Source organism: Pipistrellus kuhlii, unplaced genomic scaffold, assembly GCF_014108245.1.
Source record: "Pipistrellus kuhlii isolate mPipKuh1 unplaced genomic scaffold, mPipKuh1.p scaffold_m20_p_1, whole genome shotgun sequence".
In the NCBI taxonomy this organism is placed as follows: domain Eukaryota; kingdom Metazoa; phylum Chordata; class Mammalia; order Chiroptera; family Vespertilionidae; genus Pipistrellus; species Pipistrellus kuhlii.
Genome location: NW_023425404.1, coordinates 64,546,020 through 64,561,228, shown reverse-complemented (window position 1 = coordinate 64,561,228; position 15,209 = coordinate 64,546,020). Strand labels below are relative to the sequence as shown.

The 15,209-nt window shown below is 43.1% G+C and overlaps 1 pseudogene; it reads left to right on the top strand.

Annotated features, from left to right (window-relative positions):
• The first annotated feature begins 13,514 nt into the window (after positions 1-13,514).
• Positions 13,515-15,153, top strand: LOC118704479 (annotated as a pseudogene).
• The last annotated feature ends 56 nt before the right edge of the window (positions 15,154-15,209 follow it).

The following is a 15,209-nucleotide window of genomic DNA, read 5'->3' as shown; positions in this document are numbered from 1 at the left end:
AGAAGTGAATGGTTTTATGGCCTGGCATATTGCTTGACATGTTCTTTGTACAATAATGCATGCCTCTCTTTTAAGAAGAAGCTCAAGGTTATCTACAGACAAATTAGTGTGACTCCAAAGATGCTGATACTCAAACAATTCCTATCTAACTTACATTGGAGGTAACTTAAAGAGAACCATTTACTTCACAAATTAAACCTGGGTATAGAATGAAAATAGACCTAAGAGAAAAAAGGAAGTAACTAATATCCTACTAATCAGTAATAGCACACCTTCCCTGGAAGCATCTTTAGGCATTTAGCTGAAAGAAGAAAATAAGACTCCAGAAAAACAATGCTGTCCACATATAGTTTTCCCATAGTTGTCATGGTGCTATTATGTATGATGTCCAAGTAAACCCAACATTCTTTGGAAAATAGGTCATTTGTAAAGACTGTCTAGGCAAAAAAAGGATCTGACTAGTTATATTAGTGGCCCTCTCCACCGAAATCCAAACTCTCCAAAAATTGTACTATACATTATTTTTTTAAACAAGTTGTAAACCAGGTGAATTTCTTTTTAAAAAGTAAATTAACTAGAATCCTTCCTAGCAGAGAGTCTTTGGCTTTACCATCAGCTTTTGGTGCTCGGGCAAATTACATAACTTTTCTGTAAATGGTTATTCCTTTTTCAAAGGAAAATAATCTACACTCTGCCTGTCTCAGAGTCTTAGTGGATGAAGTGAAATGTGGAATGTGAAGGAGAAGAGCTCTTGAAAGTACAAAGTACTAAAGAGGTGTGGGTAGCTCACTAAAACCTTGGTCTTCCACTGTTTCCAATCAAGACCTAAGGGGTTCCTTTATTTACCACTCACTCCTTCCCTGCAAATCTGACCCTGTAGAATTAGATGGTGTCATCACCCCACTTCCAGTCTCTCAACAAAAAGAATCCCCCATAGAGTCGGATGCCACTCACCATCATAGGAAGTAGAACAAATACAATAGTAAAAAATAGTCCCAAACTGCTCAGGGTAGGGGACAGCTGAGCCCAGAGGTAACCCCACAGGGAAAGAATGCAGAGTGTTCCAGAGCCTGGATACAGCTCACCCCAGGACCACAGGTAACTCTTGAGAGTTCTGACATCTTGATGGAGAAAGTGTCTTCTCCACCTGGGGAAGACTCCTTGAAAACAAACAAAGCAGGAAAGTCAGGCATTCTCTCCTCATGTGCAGGGGCTGGAAGCACATTCAGGTCCTTATGGGGTCTGTTGGTCCTAAGGTAAGATTAACGTAGAGAAGATCGTAGCAATGGCCAAAGTCTTGAGAATTCCCTGAATAAAAAAGAAATGATAGTTATTCCAGAGAGACAGGATACTAATCAAAGAGTGCAATCCAAAGGCATTCTTTCAGACACAAGGAAGATGTGACACTCCTCAGCTCCACTCTTTGGAGAGACTTTGTTATCCCAATGCTGGGAGACCTGGGCAGCCAGCTCAGTATTCCTATTGGGGGTGCCTCACTTTCCCTGTAGAAAAACCAGCAGGAAGAACTGGAAGGAGGCATAACTGTTTCCCCTCAAGCCTAATGCTGAGTTGGTCTAAGCCACCTACTCATGCTTCTGTTCCTCTGGGCTCCACCAGATTCTCCATAGTGAGTGAGACCACACACACACATACATAACCTACTCACTACATACTACTCACCAGCTATGTTAAAGCTTGAGGACACTTCAAGGAGGAAGGGAGTGGGAACCACAGTCCTCCACACTGGGCTCCTTTCCAGTCCTTATTCTGTCTCCCCTTTATTCAGTTCCTCCTTCCTGAGGGATAAAAGCAAATGAAAGTCCACTGTTGTGGTTACTTTAACAGACATGATCCTTACAGAGTATGAATGACAGGAAGGCCAATTAGGGGAAAGGACTGAATCTACTTTCAGAAGCTGTTCAAACCTGTTCTTTGTGAGGGGTGACACAATAGCAGTCTTGCCTAGAGAAGATGTCAGCTTCTAAAAGTCCCACAAGCCTTAATTCCACATCCAATCCCACAAAAGACCTTGGCCTACATTTCAATGTAGGGTGTGTTTTTTTTGTTTTGTTTTGTGTTTTTTTTTTGTGTTTTTTTTTTTTCTCAAAGAAAAGAAAGTCTTAAATACAGTGCCGGAGTCTGCTTAGGCCTACAGAGATCTATGCCCCTGGATTCAGTCAGGACTGTGAATAAAACCTCACCTCACCCCTCACTGTGCTTTCACTGGCCCGGCCATCTTTCAGTTCTCCAAACAAGCCAGGTTCTTCTGCACCTGAAAAGCCTCACATATGCTGCCTGTGATGCTCACAATACTTCTTACCCCAACTCTTCCCATAACTGGTCATTTCTCGTGTATCAAGTCTCCACTTAAATGTCTCCTCAGAAAGATCGTCTCTGACCACTGCATCTAAAGGAGATAACCTCATTTTCATGTCTTAGTCTTTCCCTCTCCAGCGCACACTTCTCACAGCACCCCCTTCTCTTCTTTTACAGAAAGTATCACATCACATATTTATATACCTGTTTTCTTCTTCACTGTCTCTCCCACAACACATTAGCTCTGAGAGGTTGGGAACCATGTCTGTTTTGTCCCACCAGGTTACGTCAAGACTTAGGATTTACTAGGCACTGAGGACAGACACTCTTATTGCGTAAAGGAACCTGTCCTCCACTTAAAGCCTCCATGCAGGCCACCAGTGGGAAATCACAGGACAAAAATCCAGATAGCTAAACATATGAAAAGGCACTCAGCCTCATTCATAGTTAGGAAAGGCAAATTTTTTTAAAGGTAGCCTTCAAAAGCTTAATGATACTTGATAATCAAATACTATTGAATGTGAGTATAAATTGAGACTACATTTTTTAAGACAAATTATCAACATTTATCAGGATTCAAATTGTTTGTCTCTGCCCGCCCCCTCCCCCCCAGTCAGCCCCCACCCCAGGCTCGTGCTCTGTTGGTCTTCAACTACCAGCCTCTGGGGCCCACTTCTCACTCTTTCACACTCAGATCCTGCTTCTTAGTTCACCCTCATTAGAGCAGCTGCATTACAAGTTTCTTCAGCCTCTGAAAAAAAAGCAGTTTTTAAGAGTCTTTTCATTTCCCAAAATAAACAAATAAAATAATTAAACTCTGCCTTTTACTTTATTATTTTATATTTTATTTTGGCAGATCCTGCCACTGCTCCCATCCAACTTGTGTTCCTTGACTCTTCAGTGCTTCCTTTTTCTCTAGGATTATGAATCTGGAAAAGAAAGAATAAATAATGGTTTTTCTAAGCTATACAATTCTTTATGTCCTATATTGGGTGACCCTTTCATTCATCTATGCCAGTTATCAATTTATTGTTTCTCAGCTCCAAACCCTTTTCTTGCCCTGCCTTGTGATGCTGGAGCTAGACTCTGTGAACATTGCACCTGCTGCTTCTGAGTCCCTTAGTGGTTAGTTGCTTTTTGCTAATTAACAATTATTTATGTTACATTTTTGGCCCAATACCTGGCACAGTTTCTTTCTCCTTCCTGCAGTTGGCCTGACTTATCATCTCAGGCAATTTGGCCCAGCATCTGCCATTCTCCCCAAGTCTCTTTTGGCAAATCCCTTACTCCTGGCAAATGATCTAATTTCCAAATTTACTAAGATCAGTGCTATCCTATTTAAAATAATTTCATTCCCCCCATATCCCTCTCTAAGTCTTGGCATGTCTTATCCTCCCATTCCTAATATCCTCCACATGTTAAAGGAGGATCCTTCTGGAATCCCTGATGCCCACCTTTTTCTGCTTCTTGAAGAACCTTACTTATCAACAATGACCTTAATTTCTTCTGTCTTAGTCTTTCTGTCTACTTTTCCTTTTGTCAGGGGTCACATATCTACCTCCTCTATCATGAAGTCTGTTAAAAACTTTTCCTCTCATTACCCATAAGATACCACCTTCTCATGATCCCTGCACAACAAGCTTCGTGAGAGAGTCCTCTTGACTCACTAGTCCTTACAAGTCTGGTTTCTTTACCCATCACACAGATGTGACAGCTCTCTCAGGGACGTCCCAATTAAAAATCTCATTTCTCTAACCCTGGAGTTTCTCAGTTTCTCATTAGCCTTCTTCTCAACACCCAAGTGCTTATTTTCCCAAAACTTTTGTCCTTTCCCTTTCTCTTTTCATACTTTTCTTAAGTCTATGGATTCATTTCACAACCTGATCTATTTTTTTTAACTTTTGTGCAATAAACTACTCTAGCCTTAACCTTTTTCCTGAACTCCATTTTCTCTCCTCATAAGCCTGTTTTCCTTAACATTCTTTGCAAACTTAAAACCTAGCTGTCCTCAACTTCCTCTCATTTCACAATTACAAACCAGGAATAATAATTGTGTGTATCTCATGGAATTATGTAGGGATAAAATGATCGTTCATATTTTGTATTTACATAATTCATGCAAGTAGTGGAAATTTATCAGCTATATTTTTTATATATAGACATTGCTGCATGTGTTTTTCCATCATTACCACTGACCAAGTTCAGCCTTCACCCATGTCTACCCGAACTATTCAAATTGCTCAACATTTATCAGTAGGCTGTATGCAATGTGTTTTGCATGTACTGTTTCAGACATCTTCCCAGGGAAGAGAAACAATAAAACAATTTATACCCAATCTCAAATAGTTCTACTTTCTACTCTGGTGGGAAAGGCAAACCTCTAAATCAAACACAACCAAAAATGCACTGATGGCTGAACCACAGATTACAGATTGCAATAGCATTTTCCTGCCTCCCCTATCCAAACCTGCCTGTAAGTACTGTCAAATTCATCTTTAGATAAGATCATTTATGTCAAAGCTCACAAATTCCTATACCTTCCCCTCTCTCTAAAAATATTTTTTTAAAGAGAGAAACGAGGAATAGACTTTTTTTTTTAATGTAAAACATGCCATTTGAACCAAACAAACCACATCAATGTATAACATCTGGCTCTTTGGCTACCATTTTTGGAGTCCTCATTTATGTCACTTTTCTCCTCAAAACATTTAGAACATCCTCATTATCTGCAAAATAAAATCTGAATTACACAATCTGGCATGCAAGGTCCTAGTGTGACCTAACTTCAGCTGTCTTTCCAACCTACTCCTCACTGTCACATATGATAGCTCAATCATAAACTACCACATGAGGTTCTTGCTTTCCTAACTTCCAGGCCTTAGTCACACTGTATGCTGGACCTGAGTTGCCATTCCCCGCAGATCTATTCAAACCCTGTCAATCTTTCAGGGATGCATTCAATACCTTTTCCCAAAAAGTTTCTCCCAAATTTTTGCCAGACTGAAGTAATAATCACCTCTTCCTGTGCCTAGGCATGCCCATTGCTTTTTTTGATACTCTGACACATTTGGCTTTATAATATAGATATGCCATGCCTTTCTTGTTAGACAGGTAGTTCCCAGAAAACTGAGACTGAATATCAATTATGTCTGCATATTTAAAAGCACACATTAGTAAATACTCAATAAATGTGTTCATGTATTGCCCTAACTGGTTGGCTCAGGGGACAGAGCATTGGCCTGTGGACCAAAGGGTCCTGGGTTCCATTCCCGTCAAAGGCACCTACCTTGGTTGCAAGCTTCTGCTCTGGCTGGAGCTCTGCAGGAGGCAACCACTTGATGTGTTTCTCTCACATTGATGTTTCTCTCTGTCTTTCTTTCTCTCTCCCACTCTCCCTAAAAAATCAATGAAAAAATATACTTGGGTGAGGATTAACAAAACAAACAAAAAATGTGTTCATGTATTGAATGAATACGTTGTCTTAGTCAGTTTGGGCTGCTGATATAGATTTGGTTCTCGGTGAGGGCCCTCTTCCTGGATTGTAAAAGGCTACCTTCTTGCTGTATCCTCACATGACAGAGGAGAAAGATTTTTCATGTCTTTCTCTTTCAATAAGGGTATTAATTCCATCATAAAGGCCTGACCCTCAGGACCTAATCTAATCTTAATTGCTTCCCAAAAGCCCCACCTCCAAATACCCTCACAGTGGGAATTAAGATTTTTAACACATGAATTCAGCAGACATGGAGGCACACATTCAGTTCACAACACACATAAATGATGGCATGTTACTGTAATGCTTTATCTTTTCTTCCCCCACTCCAGAGAAGGCCAATCTAAAGTATTTTTCTTTCTCCTTGATATTATTTCTCTGCTTCTTTTTAGTCTCCATTTATTTAATTTTTGAATACTTTTTCTGAAACCTAAACTCTGCTGAGAAGTGTGTGATGCCTATATGCATGTGTGTGCATATTTTCTCATTTAACTCATTTCCCAGGGTTATTTTAAGGATTAAATGAAATCGTGCATGTGAAGTTCTTAGCATGGTGATTTGCATACTATAGACACTCAACAGCATGTAAATTTTATTGTGGTGGTGGCTGTATGTATGCTTAGCTGTGAGAAAGCTGAGGTCTTTTCACAATACAACATATCTAAAACACTGTTGAAGCTACAGGCACCTGTGAGCTATGCCACTGCAGGTTGTTCAAACACTATTATAAGCACCTAATGATAATAAAGAAAAAAAGAGGGTGAACAGAAGGCAAGAATGAGTTCCTGAGACAGAAGTGACATCAACAGTGTTTACCAGTGAAACTCAGTGGTAGAGGTTTGGGGGGGAGTGTGATAATTTTTTACTCTGAAATACAGATGCCAGCAGCACAGCTGGTATCTCCTGTCAAGTTAGGTTCAGTTGGGGGGTGAGGGTGGGGCAGTAAGTGGGAGGGGCAGACCTAGTTCTTTCTAAAGAAGCTTAGGCCTGGGGAGAGGGTACTGGTGATGAACTCTTAAATTCCAGGTATCTCTACTGTTTTTTTTTAAGTTTCTTCCTAGATCCTTCTTAAGGGAAGTATGTATGTAAACCACACATGTAGATACACCAAGGTGTGCAAACCAAGAGCACACCTTGAGTGTCTGTACTCAGCCCCAACAGGTGAATATCTAAGCCCCCCAGGAAAGAATTTCTCTTCTCTTTTTTGACCATCTCAGTGGCACTTCTGTAGCCTGCCCCACACACCAGAGTTCTTCACTCCCCCTGGCTACCTTAGAAGGAATATATTTCCTCTGTTCAGAAAGACTGAAAACAGACCTATGAACAACATTAATGATGGCTGTGACCTGTAGATAACAAAGTACCCAATGAAACAACCTCAGAGTCTGGCTTGAGAGGGTCCTTGTGGTAGTATGGACAATGTCTCCCAATGGTGAGCACAGTCCAATCCCAAGAACCTGGGACTATGCTGCCTTACATGCAAAATGGATGTGTTGATATGTTTAAGGATGCTGAGATAAGTTTATCCTGGATAGTTTGGGAGAGCCCAATATAATCAAAGTGGCAGGTAGAGTCAGGGACATACAACATGATAAATGCAGAGAGAGAAATTGACAGATGCTAAACTACTGACTTTCCAAAACAAGGAGAGCAGGCAGCCCCTAGAAGCTAGAAAAGATAAAGATTCTGCTCTAGAGCTTCCAGCAGGAACACAGACTACCAAACCTTGATTCGAGGACTTCCAAACCAGCAAAATTGTAAAATAACAAATGTGTGTTGGTTTCAGCCACTACATTTATAGTAATTTGTTACAGAAGAAATAGGAAACTATGCAATCCTTAACCCTCAAGGTGAGGTGTGTAAGCTCTCAGGAGAAATCTCCAACCAGAAAGGACCAATAGCTCATCAAAGCCAAACTTGGTTGTCATTAACAAGCATATTGAGATTTCTGGGTCTCTCCTGGGGAATGGAAGTAAGAATTCAGACTCCAACCTCCAGTACAAATCCATATAAAAAGAAATAAAATTTTAAGTAGAATATATTGAATTCCAAGTGGATGACATGTATAGCTAGGGCTTTAGGCATTCAGAGGAGATAACCATTCTTGCAACAATAAAATGCTCCTTCTCTTTTTAAAAATATGTTTTTATTGATTTCAGAGAGAAATTGAGAGATAGAGAGATAGAAACATCAATGATGAGAGAGAATCGTTAATTGGATGCCTCCTGCATGCCTCCTACTGGGGATCAAGTCCACAACTGGATATATGCCCTAACAGGAAATTGAACCTCCTGGTTCATAGGCTAGTGCTCAATCAATGAGCCCCATTGAACAGGCAGAATGTTCCTCCTCTTATTCAGCTTTTCCCTGATGGGCAGGGGCCTGGCTTTGCACCCAGGTTTCTGGTTTCTCCAGGACAGTCAGGTTTGTATCTGTTGTCCTGATGTAACCATGAATGGGAAAAGTCATTCTTTTGTTCTTAAAGGTGCCCAACTTTATGATAAACCTCAGAGTCTCTCAAATGATAGTTCATTAGACAGGAAGCTCCTGGGCACTCCATACCTTGCTAGGAATAGCTTTGAGCTTGAATCTCAATGCACAACAAAAAGTGATCCCCATGTTTCTATGCCATCAAAATCTTAGAGAACCCTTTTGGTTGATTGTGAGCAAAACAGACATTTCAGTAATACTTGGCATACAGTACTCAGATTCTCTTCTTGGCAAAGTTGAAATGAGGAAACTTAAATTACATTTTCTAATGAGAAACAGTGATTTTAATGTATGACACCTCTTGCTACAGAAGCAGCTAAGAAGACTCTGTTCTGTTTTTAAGCATTTCTTTGGAGTAGGATCGTGTTGGGGGTGGAAAGTTGGGGAAGAGAAGAGAATGAAGAACTAAGGAGGAAGAATATAAGAATATAAGCAAAGTCAAGGGGGAAAACAACAAGTTCTAGTTTTCTTGCCATATATTCCAGGCTTAAAGAGCAATCGTTTGCTTCAAGCCTATCCTTTCAAAGCCATTTCCTGCTCCAGATGGGAGGTGAGATAGTAAGGCTCTACCAGCTCTGAGTCTGTGCCAGGAGGTTCTTTGCAGCATGAAGGAGAGCGCTGTCTGTAGAGCTTCAAATCCATCTGTCACAGCAAAACAGGTGTGGGCCGAATCATGTCACTCAAATTATCCCATAAAAGGATGAAAATTAACATGCCGACAAATGAGCACATTTATCAAATTAAACAAAGCTATTTCATGTACTCAAGCTCACACCTACCTCTTGGGGGATGTTGATGAGACTCCGTGTCTTCCAGCTGGTTTTTCTTACCTTCTGGCCAACTTGTTAGCCAGGATTAAAACAATATTTAATAGTGCATGTCTTTTTTTGGCATCTCTTCTCTGAATATTTTAACTCCCCTTTGTATCTTTCCTTCCCAGAGAGAACCCACCAGGATGTTGGAGCTGACCTCTGGTTGAGCTGCCGTGGTTTTAGTTTGGTCTCCTGCACATTTTACCTTAGCACACCCTTCTTTCCACACCAGGCCTCCTGAAGCAACAGTACATTTTCTACCAAGATATGTCTGTAGTTTAGTGAATAAAAGAGAAAGGGGTGAGGAAAATAGGATGAAGAGTTTGAGGAAACACAGTAATAGGGGTAGAGTGGCCAAGGAGAGGGGAGAAGACACTAAAAGTCTGAATCAGTCACAGGCCCTGTGTCTCCTGCATGTTTTAATGACTCAGACAAGCTGAAAGAGGGTCTGTGGGAAGTTGCAGCATTCACCAAAACCTTGGCAGTCCCTATTCTTCACAGTGGCTGTGAACAATCGCCAGCCTGCCAGTGTCTGACTGAAATAATAGCTATAGCTACAGGACCATTTGGAAGACAGATGGCAGAGGCGATCCCGATTTATCTGCCAGTGCCCATTTTAAAATGCTCACTGCACATCAGGATACATCCTTGCCCATTATACAAGTTCCCCATTCTACGCCTGTTTAGCTCTTCCACCTCAGACCCACTGTGCCAACCCAAGGTGCTTTTAGAGAATGCCTTTGGTACCCTTAGGAAAAGCACGCCTCCAAAAAAGCCTTGAAGTTTTCTAGGTAAGATCCTGTTTTCCTTCCTTCTTTTCTTTCCTTCCTTCCTTTCCTTCCTTCTTTCTTTCTTTCCTTCCTTCCTTCCTTCCTTCCTTCCTTCCTTCCTTCCTTCCTTCGTTCCTTCCTTCCTAACTTTTTTCCTTCCTTCTTCCTTCTTCCTTCCCTCTCTCCTTCTCTCCCTCTCTTTTTTCTTCTTGTTTTCCTCTCTTCTCTTTCCCAAGGAGATATTGCAGGTCCAAAAAGCAGCCCCTCTCCTTCCTTACTATTTACTGTTTCCATGATCTGACCCATTTGCCATTTTTGACATAAAGTTTCACACATGTTTGTTACCATTTCTACAGCAGGCATTAAGCCAAAGACTTTCTCTCAATGCAATGTTTGTGAATTTAGAGAAATCAAGAGCTCCACATAATTTCAGTACCTATCTTAGATTTTTGATTGTCATTCAAAGGCAATTTTGAGAAATCACTGGGGAGTACCTATAAGTGAGGGCAGCTAATCAAGCATTGAGCTGTGCAGTGAGACAGGACCCTATGCTCACTTCAATACTCTGCAGTCACTGCCTTGAAATTCTTAATCACTTTTAACAAGAGCCCCACATTTTTGTTTTCCCCCACTAACTGGGCCCCACTAACTTGCAGCTGGTTCTACTACAACTGTTGGAAAAGGGAAGCATTCACAAAGCCTCAAGAAGGAGTATCTCCTAAGTCACAGTTGAGAATCTGGAAACTCCAGACATAAGAGAGCTTAGCCAGGGGAGGAGAGGCAAATATCAGTACATGTAATAAGTGAAACATAGTTAGCAAATATTATTAGTGTCTATTTAAGGGCTATCCTGGGCAAGGCCTGCATTTGCAGTACAGGCAAAATCCAGTTTGTGAATCTAAAGACTAGAGATAGACCCCAGATTACTGTAAACTCACAGGGTAAGAGCATCACCTGTGAGGGAAACATTGGCTGCCACCCATTCCTTCACTATGTACCGGGTCTATTGAAACTTCAGCAGAAGATGCATTAGGATTTGTGATAAATTCTGCTGGAATGTCAGTGGGAGCCTATAAAGGGAAGGCTTTCAAAGCCAAACTGAGGAGTATCAGGAAGTCCTTGAATATTTGGGGTACAAGGGTGACTTCCAGAGCCCTGGTTGCCCCAATAACGGAAATATGCTTTGTAGTCTCATTGGGTTGTTTGTTCAAAAGGCTTTATGTAACAGACAATCCCCCACCACTTTCCCCTTGTGGCACATCTCCCTTCCACAACTTATTCTTCACACTGCCTCTCCCATCCACAAACACACAGCAGAAAACATCCAGCTGTTATCTACAGTTTTGGCACTACTGCTGCCTTAACTTTCTTTGGACTCAAGTCATTGGCTATGCTTCAGTCCATCACATTGGACACACCTGAATTCATATTTCTGACCTCGGTGAGCAATCCCACCCATAACCTGTCTGTGGGAGGCAGAATTCTAAAAATAACTCCAGTGACCTTCCGCCTTATATAATCTCCCACCGTGAATATGGGAGAGAGGGAGAAACCTGTAATACCATGTGGGTGATTATGTTCTGTTATATGGCATAGGGATTCTGCAGGTGTGATTAAGATTATAAATCATAAAAGGTGGTCTTAATCTAGTCACTCAAACCCTTTAAAAGCAGAGTTTTCTCCAGCTGGTGGCAGAAGGGCAATTCAGAAAAACTAAAGCATGAAAAGATTCAATGACCCAATGCTGCTTTGAAGATGGAGGATACATGACAGAGGCAATATGGGTGGCCTCTTGGACCAGAGTGTGAAAGCCAGCAAGAAAATGGAGAGAAGGCCCACAGTTCGGTGGCACTGAAATCCAACCAACAGCCTGAATGGCTTAGAAGACTCTTCCCAGAACCTCCAGGTTAGAGCCTAGTCTGGCCAACATTGTGATTGCGCTGTCATTACTGTCCTTAATGTGTCACTGCTAGTCCTCAGAGGGCAAGTACTTCCCCTGGTCCACACTTCTTAGGTTTGTTGGAAAGATAGGTTTCCGCTGCTTTCTCTCAAGTCTCAAATTTTGGCATGATTGCTCTGGAGGAGGCAAATGCATGCATCCTTTACTGACTGAGAAGGTGTCACAGATGGTGGTTTCTGTGTTGAATGTGAGAAGAACATTGCCCTGTGCTGTTGCCAGCACCACTCTTACCAACCCCACTCACTTCCTTTAAGCAAAATAAGCAAGAGCAAAGCACAGACAACTCATGGTTAGAACATATGTATTATTATAAGGACTAATAGATATGGTCTCTACACTCAAAGAATTAGCAATTTAACACCAAAGAGGAAACTAGCATGCAAAGAAAAAAAACTGTAAAATACATACAAAATGAATATGCAAGACTACTAAGGCCTTGGGATTGCTATATCTTCTTAGCCAGAGGAGAGTCCAGTATCATTAAAAACAATTATTTATAAAAGGTTATTTTCTCAATATTGGACTCCAGCCCACGCCAGATTTTAGAAGGCATTAGGCCCATTCTGTTATCTTCTTAGAAGTTTGTTTCTTGTCTTACTCCTGTCTTGGAAATGTAATGCATCACCAAGGTTGCTCTGAGTTTATGTTCTGCTCACTTCTAATGTGTGCTAAATGATTGGAAATGGGAAGCAGATGGACACTTGGCCCAGAGATTAAACTCCAGATCCTTAATTAGATGGTGTTGATTAAGGCTTCCGTGGGGTTCTTCTCCTCACTGCCAAGTGAAAGAGCTCTCCAGTGGGGTTCCTCAAGCCATTTGAGAACTAATGGTTTATTCAGTTCCTCCTCTGCACTTATTCACGGATTCTGAACAAACAAGAGTCAAATTGTCTCTGTCTCTTTGGTTTTTCTCTAACAATTTCACTACTTGAGTTTCCTTTCTGGCAGGAGTTGATACAGAATAAATGGAATTCTGGATAGCCCCTGGCTGAACTTTGCTTTATTTTGAGTTAGCAGAATTTAGTTAGGGAAGGGGGTGCAGTCTTCTACAAAGAGAGCCTCAGAGCCTTAGGAAAGTGCTGGATACTGACTTCAGTCTATGGTTTCTATCAATAGTACAGGAAGGCAGAGCAAGAGTTTGGAGACTGGCAAATCTAAGTTTGAATCCTGGATTAGCTGTTACTAGCTGTAAACTGTGGTGTACTGGTAAATATCTAATAAGATACTCTTATCTCTATAATAAAGAGCCAGGGTGTAACACCATTACCAGGAAGCTCCAGCAGGCTGGAAGTCAGTGCTGGGTTGCCTGACTGCTTGCGCTGTAGGCCTGGTGGCCCAGCACTGACTGCTGAAGGGGCTGTGAATCAGGGCCAGACAGAGCCTGAAGAGAGAAGCAGGGACTGATTTGTTGCTTCTGTGGCAGTTTTTGACCAGAACTTGACTTACTTCTCTCTTTCTCTCCCAGTCTGGCTAGCAGCCACACCTCCATTTCTCTCCAGGACTCCACCAGGGCTGCTGATCAGCCCAGCCTTTCTGATATGATCAGGCCCCACTGATAGGCTCAGAGATGTTTACTAGCATAGAAACTGACCAATCAGAACCAAATCTGGGGGCTTAGCGGTGTTGCTGTCCAGGGAGAGTGGTAGATCCCGAGGCCGAGGCTGGGTCTAGCAATGGCCTTTGCAAATCCACAGAAAGTGCTGGTCAGTGGCAGCCTGAACCCTTGCTGCTGGAAGATGCTGCAAGATGGAGGCCTGCAGGTGGTGGAGAAGCAGAACCTGAGCAAAGAGGAGCTGATAGCCAAGCTGCAGGACTGCAAAGGCCTTATCCTCTACTCGGCCACCAAAGTGACCACGAATATCATCAACACAGCAGAGAAGCTCCAGGTGGTGGGCAGGGCCAGCACTGTCATGGACAACCTAGATCTGGAAGCTGCATCCTGGGAGGGCATCCTGGTCATGAACAAGGGAGGGCATCCTGGTCATGAACACTCCCGATAGGAATAGCCTTAGTGCTGCGGAGCTCACCTGTGGGATGATCATGTGTCTGGCCAGGCAGATTTTCCAGGCCACAGCTTCAGCTTCTATTAAGGATGGAAATGGGACCAAAAAGAAGTTCATGGGAACTGAGCTGAATGGAAAGACCCTGGTAGTTCTTGGCCTGGAGAGATCGCGAGACATGGCCATCCAGATACAGTCCTTCGGATTAGGATATGACCCCATCATCTTACCAGAGGTCTCAGCTTCCTTCAGGATTTAGCAGCTGCCCCTGGAGTAGATCTGGCCCCTCTGTGACTTCATCACTGTACACAACCCTCTCCTGCCTTCCACAACATGCCTGCTGAACGACAGCACCTTGACCCTGTGCAAGAAGAGCAGGTGCGTGGTAAGCTGCACCTGCTGAGGGATCATGGATGAGGGCACCCTGCTCCGGGCCCTACAGTCAGGGTAGTGCAGGGGCGTAGTGCTGGACATCTTCACAGATGATCCACCTGGGGACCGTGCCTTGGTGGACCATGAGAATGTCATCAGCTGCCCCCACCTGGGCACCAGCACCAAGGAGGCCCAGAGCCACTGTGGGGAAGAGATCACTGTCCAGTTTGTGGACATGGTGAAGGGGAGAGCTCTTGCAGGGGTCATGAAAGCCTAGGCCCTTACCAGCGCCTTCTCTCCACACACCAAACCTCAAATCAGTCTGGCAGAAACTCTGGGGATTCTGATGCGAGCCTGGGCAGAGTGCTCCAAAGGGACCATCCAGGTGGTAACACAGGGCTTAACCCTGAAGAATGCCTGGAACTGCCTGAACCCTGAAGTCATTGTCGGCCTCCTCAAAGACACTTCTAATCATGTGGATGTGAACTTGGAGAATGCTAAGCTGCTGGTGAAGGAGGCTGGTCTCAATGTAACCACCTCCCATAACCCAGCTGTGCCAGGAGAACAAAGATGCGGGGAAGGCCTCGTGAACATGGCCCTGGCAGTGTCCCCTACCAGGGTGTGGACTTTGTCCAGGGCACCACACCTGTGCTGCAGGCACTCAACAGAGCTGCCTTCAGACCCGAAGTGTCTCTTTGCAGGGATCTGCCTCTGCTCCTGTTCTGGGCTCAGCCCTCCAACCCTGCCATGTTGCCTACCATGATTGGGCTCCTGGCAGAGGCAAGCATGCAGCTGCTGTCCTGCCAGACCATGGTGGTGATCAATGGGGAGACCTGACACATCATGGGCATCTCCTCCCTGCTGGCCAGCCTGGACGCCTGGAAGAAGCATGTGACTGAGACCTTACAGTTTCATTTCTGACCTTGGGGCTCACCAGGACCAGCATTGGGGGCTTCATGATGAACATTGAGATGTGATGAACCAGCTGGGGCTGAC